Here is a 12,060-nt window from a genome sequence, read left to right as displayed (position 1 = left end):
GAAGTTAATAGTGCTATCGACAAAGTTAATTTGGAAAACGTTGTGATGGAATATTTTCTGGTGGTTGATCATGCCATGCTGACTCTATCTGACTCTGAAAATGAATCAGACAATGAGGAAATCCCTGATTTAGGTAGAAACATTTTAATTGAACCAGAAATTGAAGAGTCTTCTGATGACAATGGTGGGGAAGAAACGGTGTCGTTGTCACGGAAGAAGTTGATTGAGTTTTGAAATCAATGGAAACCCCGGTGGAAGCAGAGAGATGATTGCCAAATGCGGAGAGTACAAAAAGAAAACACAGAAAGAAAGCTGTTGTATAAAACACCTGTCTAGGGATTGCATCTTCAAACTAAGGGCAACCATGGCATCCGTGACAGAGGGAGAAGTGTTCATCCATGTATACGGGTAAACGTCTAGGAACATTTTGATATATTATAAGTTTCTAATTTAGTCAGATAGTAATTTTCATTGCAAGTTAGTGTACTGTTAGCTAGCTAAGGTTAGCTGGCTGGCTCGCTAGCTAACATTACGTGTATGATCTGTGTAGGAGCTCTAGAAAGAGGCCTGAATTCCCAAGTTGGAATTCCGAGTTGGATGACCGCTCAAATAGATTTTTCCCAGTCTGAGTTTGACATTTTTTGAGTTCCCAGTTGTTTTGAACGCGGTATTAGAGTTGGGATTATGGTTCATTATTTAGCTAGATAGCTTGCATGTAACCATTTCATTGTACCATTTACACCTTCTGTATCCTGTGCATGTGATAAATAATCTTAGATGTGTTTTGATATAGTGTGTATTTACCAGAGAAGGTAATGTGAAGAACAACATGACCTGCACCAGAGTCGATTAGGATACAGGCCAAGGACTAGATAAAGTTTCTTTTTACTCCCTTTTCTCAAAAGTGGGGTTACAAGTTTATCAACTTTCAAAGCAGAATTACTTTCTCAGTGTTCCTCACCTGCAGTGTATGATATACACATTTCTATCTCGGAGTCTCTACTTTTAAATTAGTGGTTATGTCACACTGTTATGCCATATTTTTTAACCCTTCATAAAGCATGATATACAGTTATAGATGATTTGTAACGCATGTATGTACTGTTTATGAAGGCTTTATGAAGGCTTTACAAGCTGTATGTAATTTAAAGTGGGACCAAATGATCTAACAGTATGCACTGTGTTATGAAATATACTGGAAATATTCAAGGCTGAGACGAATTCAAATGAGTTGCACATTTTCTTACTTACTAATAGTGCATAACCATCATTTCAATGAATGCCATTTCAAACTATATAAACGTTCATGTAAATCGATTAAAATATTATTTTTTTCAAGGACATTCAAATGATGTGGTATTCTAAAAAATAATGAAGCAATTCCTTATGCACTTGTGCATTAATTGTTTAAAACCATAACACAAACTGCAGCATATTTGAGCATACAGTGTTTCAGTCTTTTTTAATATATTCTGCAAAGACGGACTTTGATCTCTGTGTTAAATCACACTGGAATGCAGTCTTCCACGCACCCATTGACTTAATCAAAGATGGAATCCCCAATAGGGGAAACAGCTCCACTGTCTGCCTTAAGGCCTTTGTCGTTGTTTCTGTTTTGTTGACGAATCATAGCTGGGGATCATTGAGCATCGTCATAAAAAAACAATTGCAGTACATATGCTGCTGTTCTATCGCGCGTGCAATGATGTCAGAGGGGAAACAAACTGTCTGTGTTGTTTGCAGTAACTTCTTTGTTGTTGTTATATCGCAAACAGACATGGCAGTTTCACCATTAAAGGATTCCAGCTTTAATGTCTTCTGCTCAAATTACACCATTAACATTTCAATATTCTTCCACAGTTCAGGCTGAAGACTGCTCTCATGGTAACTGCCATAAATGTATAATTAAGCTCGTGTTCCATATGCAATATGAAATGAGTGTGTGGGCTTTGGGGATAACACAGTTTGCATAAAAAGAAGAGGATAAAAACTTGTTGAACTACAATTTGTTACTGAACTTATATACACTGTAGTATATAATACTGCAGTATGCATTCATAATATATACTGAACAAATATATAAATGCAACAATGTCTAAGATTTTACTGAGTTACAGTTCATCTGAGAAAATCAGTCAATTGAAATTAATGCATTAGGCCCTAATCTATGGATTTCACATGACTGGGAATACAGATATGAATCTGTTAATCACAGATATCTTTAAAAAAAATGGTCCTCAGGATCTCGTCACGGTATTTCTGTGCATTCAAATTGCCGTAGATAAAATGCAATTGTGTTCGTTATTAGCTCATGCCTACCAATACCATAACCACACAGGCACCATGGGGCACACTGTTCACGACATTGACATCAGCAGACCGCTCACCCACACGACGCCTTACACGTGGTCTGCAGTTGTGTGTCCAGTTGAAAGTACTCTCAAATTCTTTAAAACGACGTTGGAGGCGGCCTATGGTATAGAAATTACCATTAAATTATCTGGCAACAGCTCTGGTGAACATTCCTGCAGTCAGCATGCCAATTGCATGCCCCCGCAAAACTTGAGATATCTGTGTCATTGTGTTGTGTGATAAAACTGCACATTTTAGGGTGGCCTATTGTTGTCCCCAGCACAAGGTGCACCCGTTTATTGATCATGCTGTTTAATCAGCTTCTTGATATGCCACACCTGTCAGGTGGATGGATTATCTTGGCAAAGGGGAAATGCTCACTAACAGGGATGTAAACAAATGTGTGGCCAAAATTTGAGATAAATACGCTTTTTGTGCGTATGGAAAATTTCTAGGATCTTTTCTTTCAGCTCAGGAAACATGGGACCAACACTTTACATGTACATTTTTTGTTCAGTGTATAAAATATAAATGTTTGTGATGAGGTTTTAACAGATTATAAACTTCAGAAATTCAGAAATGATTACCCAACAAGCTAGCCACATATTTTGTCCAATAAAAAACAAAGCAATAATGCTATCATATAATTAATTTCAAAGTGACAGATATCTCACTACAGACGTAAAGAGTAGGAAAAGTGAGGAAAGTTTTTGTCAGGCAAACCCAGGTCTAAGCTATTGTCAGTGCTGGAGGCAAGGGTGGAATCCCCAGACACCCTTCACCCCCTTTAGCGTGGCAGCCCACCTAGCCACCGAGTCAGCGAATGTCATTCCATCTTCCCCCAAAAGATTATAGACAAATCATTTTAAAATAGATCACTGAATAATTTAATGTGCCAAGAGTTTGGGACCTGTAAATTAAATACCATGATTATTTAATACCGTTTAACTGTTGCAGAGGCCACATGATACATTTAAAGGGAGTGCATTATTAAGTCCTCACCTTCACGGTTTGTCCGGTTTCAGGACCATCCTGGTGGGAACAGAGCGAGATAATTAGGAACATTTGGGAATTCAGGAATACCTGCGTTAATAATTTAACAGGATTTTAATTTCAGATTTATCGTGGCGGCACATCCTCATCCTCACTTGTATCTCAAAGGTTTCTCATTTGTTTCTTTTGTTTTGTTCCTGTCCTTCGGCATTGGGCCCTATTCACACTTTAGTGTCTCCTCTGTCACATGAAAGCTGTGTGTGTAAAATGTTTCTCTTTGGAAAGTTGGTAGATTCAGTTAACAGCATCATCACCCATGCATTTACAAGACAGTTAAATTAGAGCACATTACAGGACCCATATATATATAATTCATTTTCCACAGTAGGCATCGGGAATTGAGGATACAAATGTATCACTAAGAGCAATGAGACCTCAAAGGATTATCTGTATGGAAAAAATGTATTTGGTGACGATATGTAAGTCTATGAAATTATGAATTTGAACATATCTCCTTTCTCAGGTTGGTGTTGTGTGATTTTGTTTGTCACTCGTGTGGCACATATTGCAGAGAACTTCAGCCCTCCTGCGGAGAGCGTTGCTTGATACAGTGCCTCAATTTTAGGACTTTAGGTCACAACTAATCTCACATCATCACTTCTCTAATTAAAATCAAATCAAATTGTATTTGTCACATGCGGCGAGTAAAACAAGTGTAGACCTTACCGTGAAATGCTTACTTACAAGCCCTTAACCAACAATGCAGTTCAAGAAATAGAGTTAAGAAAATATTTACTAAATAAACTAAAGTAAAAAGGTTACACAAGAAAATTACAGAACAATAATGAGGCTATATACAGGGGGTACCGAGTCAATATGCGGGGGTACAGGTTAGTCGAGGTAATTTGTAAAGTGACTATGCATAGACAATAAACAGCGAGTAGCAGCAGTGGCCGGACTATTTAAATCTAGCCCCTCAAGTCAAAGAAAATGATATTATGAGATTATTCCCAGCTTTTTTCGAACACATGAAATTATTTTCTGTGTCGGGCCGCCAAGCGAGCTAGGTGCCATTTGAACATTACCATATATATCACAGGTTATGCAGCATGACAGAGCCTGTGAAATGATAAGCTGCCTGCCTGTCAGACCCTGCCTGGGATTCCAAGGAGTACCTGTTCTTGTATTGTTCCAGTAGGTGGGGATCTTCTGTTGGCTCTCGATGCAACTAGCCTGAGTAATGCCTCTTATTCCAATGCAGATCTACAGGCTGAATAAGTGTGAGGTTGATGTAGTCCTGTTCTCTCTAAGCCTCTGTGGTTGTGTTGTTTTACTTTCTTTCACTAACCCAATCACACAGGCGCTGACTCACTTCAATTCAATTGGTTATTCACATAGTCACTCAGTCATTAATTATTTACACATTTTCTCTCTCTTTCTCTAACACACCCAATAGAACATTAAGGATATATGGCTCACATTTTTCAAAATAATGTAGTACTTGAATAGTAATTAACTTTTTATTCTTATTTTGTCCGATATGGACCAGAAATGAGCAACGGAAGCAAGATTACAAATGGATGTAGATCTGAAATTAAATTCAGACCTTATGCTGTAAATGTCAGCTACAGACTGCAGTATTACCTGTATGGCGATGGTGAGGGAGGAGGCCTGGAAGTGTTTCTCTACCTAGTTAGCCACTCTCTGGTGGTTATAAAGAGGTCAGCCACCTCGGGCCGCAGCAGACACACCATCAAATCTGAGAGGCAGACTGGTTAAGGAAACCACAGACTGCGAGAGAGGTAAGGGAACAAAGTCAGAGAGATAGCATTATTGACAGACAGGGAGATAGAAAAATAACTGGGCAATTATTATGTTATTTCAAATTGTACTTTCTGTTTTTGCTGCCATTGCCTTGAGGCGAGTCAAATTAACTCATATGTGATGGTTTATTAGGGAGTTTTGTACAATTTGTTCAACAAGATAAGGCATTTGAACATAAACTATTCTTAAATCAAAATGCGTTTTTTGGCAGAAATGCCTTCTGGAAAATGTGAACTTTCATGTGCCTTAATAACAAACCTGTATGCCAACTGTAAAAATGTCAAGCTTAGTTGGTTTAGCCACAGAAAAAGCAGGAACCTTCCCACTAGCCATGTTTGGCTGAGATAATGGATGGGCAGGAAAAGATTATGGGAAAAGATTATGGTTTAGCTAGCTCTCTAAACAAAAGATTCCACTATGCAATAAACCATTTCACTACACCTTCTGATTTTATTTGATATAGCATGTGTTTACCAGAGACGGTAATGCGAAGAACATACAAAAATTCTCCAGTAGAATGTCTTGCTTTTATTTCGTCAAGCTATTTTCTGTAATTCGCTTGCCATTAACTTATGAATAATGATAGAGTTGTGAAAGTGAAGGCGTTGTCAGCTATATGAACAGTCATTATTTGAACTGGCTAGCAAGCTAACTTAACATTAGTTAGCTAACAAGCTAGAAACGAACCAAAACATTGTTTAGAAAGTTCCTTTTAGTTGCCTGGTTTGCTAGATTGACATATATACTAAATTAATTTTTAAACGGTGGGTTTATTGGTGTTAAAATACACTAGTTATGCTATTTTGGACCACAAGACTGCTGATGTCATGCAGTCTGTAGTTTTGTGTTTATACTTTTTCATAACAACAACGCCAAATTTGATGTCAGACGACAATAGAATGTTCCTGATGTCACTACGGCATCTGTTGATAGACGTAGCATAATCCAGCCATTAGTCTTTGATGTCTAGTACATGGCCTCATGTGAATCCTTGTTAGGGATGTCAACAACATCCAGTGAATTTGGAGGGCAGGGCGCGCAATTCAAAAAAATAATCGGAATATTGAACATTCATGAACATACAAGTATCTTATATCATTTAAAAGCTTAAATTCTTGTTAATCTAATTGCGTTGTCCGATTTACAATAGGCTTTACAGTGAAAGCATAACATGTGATTGTCTGAGGACAGCACCCCACATCAACATATTTTTCAACCAGCACAGGCTTCATTAAATCACTTACTTTTGAGAATCTTCCTCTGTTTACAATCCCAAGGGTCCCAGCTACAACATGAATGGTTGTTTTGTTAGATAAAATCCTTCTTTATATCCCAAAAAGTCTGTTTAGTTGGCACCATCGATTTCAGTAATCCACTCATTCAACATGCAGATAAAGGAGTCCAAAAAGCTACCGCTAAACTTCGTCCAAACAAGTCAAACGATGCTTCTATTCAATCCTCAGGTATCCTAAAATGTAAATAAACTATAATTTTTTATACGGAAAGTAGTATGTTCAATCAGAAAGTAAAATTAGTAAGCTCGCACCCTCTTCCACGCACGCCTAAAGACTGATATTGTTCCGGTGCTCTCTTCACCAAAACTCCAAATTCTTGCTCGTTTTTCAAAAAACAAGCCTGAAACTTTGAATAAAGACAGTTGACATCTAGTGGAAGCCATAGGAATTACAATCTGGGAGCTGGGAATTACAATGGACCCATAGCTTTTCAAAATAAAGTAAAATCTGCCATATCAATTCTGTTATAGTCTCAGAAAGTGTTTTAACAGTTTTAGAAACTTCTAAGTGTTTTCTATCCAATGCTACCAATTATATGCATATTCTGGGCCTGAGTACAAGGCAGTTTACTTTGGGCACGTCAGTCAGGCAGAAATTCAGGAAACTAGACTCTATTCCTAATTATTAAAGATATGTGTGGGGCTGAGGCTTAAGAGCATCTGAACGATGCTGAATGGGCGTAGACAAAGAAGAGCTCTTCAGTAGGTCTCCAAAGAGAGGTTACAAGTTTATCAACTTTCAAAGCAGAATGACTTTCCCATTGTTCTCAACTGTAGTGTATGATATACATTACCAGTCAAAAGTTTTAGAACACCTACTCATTCAAGAGTTTTTCTTTCTTTTTACTATTTTCTATGTTGTATAATAATAGTGAAGACATCAAAACTATGAAATAACACATATGGAAAAAAGAGTTAAACAAATCAAAATATATTTGATATTCCTCAAATAGCCACCATTTGCCTTTATGACAGCTTTGCACACTTGGCATTCTCTCAACCAGCTTCACCAGGAATGCTTTTCCTACAGTCTTGAAGGAGTTCCCATATGCTGAGCACTTGTTGGCTGCTTTTCCTTCACTCTGCGGTCCAACTCATCCCAAACCATCTCAATTTGGTTGAGGTCGGGGGTTTGTGGAGGCCACGTCATCTGATGCAGCACACCATCACTGTCCTTCTTGGTAAAATAGCCCTTACACAGCATTTAGGTGTGTTGGATCAATGTATTGTTGAAAAACAAATGATAGTCCCACTAAGCACAAACCAGATGGGATGGGGTATTGCTGCAGAATGCTGTGGTAACCATGCTGGTTAAGTGTGCCTTGAATTCTAAATAAATCACTGACAGTGTCACCAGCAAAGCAACCCACACCATATAACCTTCTCCTCCATGCTTTAAGGTGGGAAATACACATGCAGAGATTATCGGTTCACCCACATCGCGTCTCACAAAGACAATGGTTGGAACAAAAATCTCAAATTTGGACTCCAGACCAAACGACAAATTTCCACTGGTCAAATGTCCATTGCTCGTGTTTCTTGGCCCAAGCAAGTCTCTTCTTCTTATTGGTGTCCTTTAGTTGTGGTTTCTTTGCAGCAATTCGACCATGAAGGCCTGATTCACGCAGTCTCCTCTGAACAGTTGATGTTGAGATGTGTCTGTTACTTGAACTCTGTGAAGCATTTATTTGGGCTGCAATTTTTGAGGTTGGTAACTCAAATGAACTTATCCTCTGCACTATAGGTAACACTGGATCTTCCATTCCAGTGGCGGTCCTCATGAGAGCCAGTTTCATCATAGCGCTTATGTCACGCCTGCTCCAGCTCTTCCCTCCTGCTGCTCGAGGGCGCTAGGCTCCCCAGCATTGCGCACTCCTACCATCATTACGCACACCTGCTTTCCCCTCGTCACGCGCATCAGCGATTATTGGACTCACCTGGACTCAATCACCTCTGTCATTATCTTCTCAAAATCTGACTGGTTCCCAGCTGTATTCCCTGCTTCTGCATTAATGTTCTTATGTCTTTGTATACCCGTGTGCTGACGCTGTTTCTGTCCTGTTACCTGTCTGTTCCGCATTATCCCTCCTGTTGTGTTCCGGTCGAATTGGCCCCATTTACACGTTTTCTCTCTGAAAAATGTAGTTCATTTAATCTGATTGTCATACATTTCCATGACTTTGTCCACACAGGGCATCTGAACACACAAAATAAATGTTTATGATTTTCATTGAATTTTGGGTGTTTTATTTAACTTTTGTACACCTGTGGTGTTCCCGGACAGAAAAGGTCGGTCATTAGAAATGAATGGGTGAGACTACAATCAGTGTATAATTAGTTCAGGCACATGCCCATTCATCAGATGGACGCTCTTCCTCTCCCAGACCCCCACATGCATGTGTGTTTGAGCACACACACCTCACTTCTTGGCTTCCATGGCAACTCCCACAGGAACCATTCCCCAATGGAATCTTTCCCTCACGGGAACCACACCTGTTGGCATTCTCACAAACAATCGCAATATTGTTTCAATAATATATATAACTTTTCTCGCAGCACTGGTATATAAAGCTTTTTTGAGGCCTTGCTCACAATTCATTCTGTGACAGCACAATGACCAAACAATATACTGTATGTGAGGCTCTTGATCATATCTTTGATCATGACAATGGTGAGGAAGAGAGTGTCCTTGTTAAACTTTGATAAATAGCACAATATGTTTCATCTGAGTATTTGTTATAGTCAAAATAATCCATACATTATGCTTTTTTTACTCAAACGAGTTGTATGAGCTCAGGTCAAAGAAGCCTACAGGTCATAAATAGCAAATGGAAGTTCAGAACTTGTAATTTTCACAAGAACTTAAGTTGATAAAAACACCTAACACAACAATAGGTGATAATATATGGCTTATTATGGATTTATAATCTGCTATAATGGGGTGGTCATTTTGGACCGGGAACACAAAATGTATTAACTTGAAACGAACACAACAGGAGGGTTAAATGTTCAACTCCCCGTACCTGCTTCTCATCTCCGGTGTCGGTCCTTACAGAATGCAGAAGCCATCATACGAAGCATCAGGGAGTGCTGACGTTCTGGTTGGTGGTGACGTCAAGTTCGGGGCCCAACACCGAGCCAACCGGGGGTGCCTCGAGAGGTTTCTTGCCCCGGTTGGCTCGGAAGGCGCCCATCCCACGTCAGGTCTCAGCCGGATCGTCAGGTTTTCACGCCCAGCTGGTTAGTACATGATTCCATATGTGTTATTTCATAGTTTTGATGTCTTCACTACTATTCTACAATGTAGAATATAGTAAAAATAATGAAAAATCCTTGAATAAGTAGGTCTTCTAAAACTTTTGACCGGTAGTGCAAGTTTTTTGGGCTCTGAGTCTCTACTTTTATCCAACATAAAAAACACAATTTCAAATTTCATAGGACCGAATCGAGTCATAATCAGGTTAAAGTGACTGCAGAAGGATAAATATAATACAATAAATAGTAACAGCAGAGAGTATTGTGATTGTGTGTGCATGTGTGGTTGAGTGTGAAATCCCATTTGTACCTGACAGGCTGTTTCTGTAGATTTGTGTGTGGTGCATGCATGTGTTGGTGCGTGTGTGTGTACTGTGAGGGTGTAGTATTTGAAATAATAACAGTGTGGAAACACTCTCTTAGTTGCAAAAGGTTTGAGAGCTATATGAAAAATCAACGACCAACACTTATACAAACTAAAACTCAAATAAAAAGCAGCAGAACTTTCAAAAACAGCTGTGTTATGGATAGAGTACAAACTGATGAGATAGAATTGAGTATGCCTGCTTTCATTCAACTGAACTCTGTATGAGTGAAAAACATGCATTGTTCAGAGAGAATAGAGAAAACTCTGCAAAGAACAGAAAACACAGCAGATATGGTCCACAAACAAAGAGAGAGAGAGAGAAATAGAGAAAGAACAAGAGAGTGAGATAACATAAGTCTATAAAGTATCTACAAACCATTTACAAGTCCATTATGAAGTCCCTATTGAATAGCAAGGAAAGGGGATTGAAAGCAGACTCAGTATTCTGGCCTTGAAGTAACAAAAAAAAGAAAAGTACCACGTTCATACCTCTCATAACTTAAGTGCAAGGGGAAGTTTTGTCATGGAACAAAAATGATACATTTCAGCTGAGTTATAGGTCATGAAGCATATTTCACAGAATCTCTCACAATCCACATCTCAGTGCAATTTCACACTGAAAAGTAATCAAGCTTTGTTACTAAAGCGAGACGTGTTGATGACAGATGAAAGGACTTTTAGAGCAAATGTCCAAAGGCTGAATGACATTTTTCCCTCAGACTCGGGTCATTGGATCAATAACAGTGTTCTGACAACACTACCTGGGAAACAGTTCTCTGAGAAACAGGAGCCAACAATTAAGGAGAGATCGAGGGAAAATAGGAACACCATCTGTTAGACCATCTGAAATAGATATTGGATTGAAAAAAAAGAGAAACTTGAGATAGGATATGCAGTAGGTACTCTTTTCTCCACAAGTGTGTAACAGACTCACATGACAGAGACCAAAACCAGGAACATAGGATTCATGAAGTATGTTAATGTTTTGCTTAAAATGACTTTCATATAAGCAATCAAAAAATAACATTTTGGATCAATTGTTGTTGATGCTCCCTTGACTCACCCTTTGATTCAAATCACTTTACAGCCAGACATGTTTTGAATACTGACATGAAGAAATACAAAATGATCTCTATTATATTATATTCTATTGCACCATGGCAGATATAATTCGTAAAATCAAACAGCAGTGTTGAATCTAAATGAAAGTCAAGCGAAGCATTGCAATCAACTATACCAAATATACTTCTATGAAGCAATCGACTATACCAAATATACTTCTATGAAGCAATCAACTATACCAAATATACTTCTATGAAGACCTGGACCATTATGAAACAAGAGTTGGCACATATTGATTTCATATGCAGGCCAGATTCAAACAAAAAACATCTAAAGTGTTGAATCGCTGATGCGAGAAAGAAAATCTAAATCTCAGGCACAGGCGATAAAAATGAAAGAGACATCCGAGTCCAATACCCAACATAAAATCGCATCCTGTAGCGTTTGGAGAGGATGATTACATCCTTGCGTTTCACGGCACAATGGCCGCGTCTTGGCTCCATTCATCTCACGAGTCAGAAACAGTGGCACAAATGATCAGTTTGCTCCCCTTTTCATGTGCAACACACTGGAATGAAATCAGATATCATATTAACTGATATCTTTCTTGCTGAAGTGTCTATGGCAGAGCAGTCACCGAGGATGAAAGATTAGGTAGGGCTGGGGCTGAGGGTAGAGAGTAGGCAAACAAACCTTGTTTGCTTCAGGATGGCTAACATTATGTGCATATGAATAATGTACCATAACAAAGGTGTTAGCTGCTCTTCAGTCACAGTAGGTCTTGTTGTATTTGTGTATTGAACGTTTCATCCTGATCCATGCTAAAACTGTATTAAAAACTGTTTGACCTGTACTGAATGGGAACTAATCTAGCTAATATGTAGTTTACTCTCCTGATAGTTGAGTGAAAAAA

Source organism: Salvelinus alpinus, chromosome 12 (genome assembly GCF_045679555.1).
Source record: "Salvelinus alpinus chromosome 12, SLU_Salpinus.1, whole genome shotgun sequence".
In the NCBI taxonomy this organism is placed as follows: Eukaryota; Metazoa; Chordata; class Actinopteri; order Salmoniformes; family Salmonidae; genus Salvelinus; species Salvelinus alpinus.
Note: the sequence above shows the minus strand (reverse complement) of the source record.